Genomic DNA, 954 nt, shown 5'->3' on the forward strand with positions numbered 1-954 from the left:
CCTCGCTCTCCTCGCTGTCCCGTGCACCTCTCTCCCCTCCCGGCCGGCGCGCTGGCTGGCGCGCTCGCTCGCTCAGCCTGGGACTCGACGAGTCCTCAACAAGTTGGGGGAAGGCAGGAACGCAGGGGTTAACCCTGGAAAGCCGCAATTGCCAAGATCGTGACCCTCCCACACAGAACAGTAACTTATATACTTACCTGGAAAAGCCTGCTTTGCCGCTGGGCAAACACTTGTGGGGGGCGGGGAGGGGCGCGAGAGGAGCGGGCCTGTTGGCGAGCGGCTCCTTCCAGCTGGCTGCAGTGCGGACCGGACCAGCGCGCTCCCGGGGCCTCCGGACCCAGGTAAGGAGAAGGGGATTGGTCTAAGGGTCGGCCGGTGGTGGGTAGCTCAGTGGTCGGCTAAGCAGAACTTTTTCCCCCCAGTTGCCCGGCGCCGCGAAGCAGCCTGTGGAGCCCCCTTTTGAAGCGCCAGGCGCGCGGACGCTGGGAGGGTGTGTGCGTAGAGGGGGTGGGCCGACAGGAGACAGTGACTACTTCGTCTAGCTACGTTTTCTCCCGGCGTGCTGAGCAAGTGTGTCTGTGAGTGTGTGTGCGCGCGTGTGCGCGTGCCAGCGCACGTCGATTCCAAGGTGGCAAAGAACAAATATGGCAACTTTCGCCCTAAGTTATTGCAATTTTGCAGCATCCTACCTTGGCTGTGTTTTTCCCTACCGGGTGACTACCGCTGGGGAGGGAGATGGTCACACCATTCTTGGACACTGTTGGGGGTGGGGGGCGGGGCAAGAGAGGCTTTGGAAGGGTGGCGCTGGCCTGGGAAGTAGGAAGGCACCCTCTCCAAGTCTGGATTTTTGGGACGCCGGAGGGGACCTAGAGGGAGAGAAGGCAGAGGGAAGGATGGTGAACGTAGGAAAGAGATCTCCTCTGTCCTTCCACTCCAGTCTCCCTTCCTCCCCTC

At 61.8% G+C, this 954-nt stretch overlaps 1 long non-coding RNA gene across 1 annotated transcript in view; it reads left to right on the plus strand.

Annotated features, from left to right (window-relative positions):
* Positions 1-11: 11 nt before the first annotated feature.
* Positions 12-954, plus strand: part of LOC102766562 — a 46,782-nt gene continuing 45,839 nt past the window's right edge. Inside the window, exon 1 of the long non-coding RNA XR_001515260.1 lies at positions 12-341. This is a non-coding gene — a long non-coding RNA (uncharacterized LOC102766562). The remainder of the gene's footprint in view (positions 342-954) is intronic.

The sequence above is a fragment of the Myotis davidii genome, unplaced genomic scaffold, assembly GCF_000327345.1.
Source record: "Myotis davidii unplaced genomic scaffold, ASM32734v1 scaffold265, whole genome shotgun sequence".
In the NCBI taxonomy this organism is placed as follows: Eukaryota; Metazoa; Chordata; class Mammalia; order Chiroptera; family Vespertilionidae; genus Myotis; species Myotis davidii.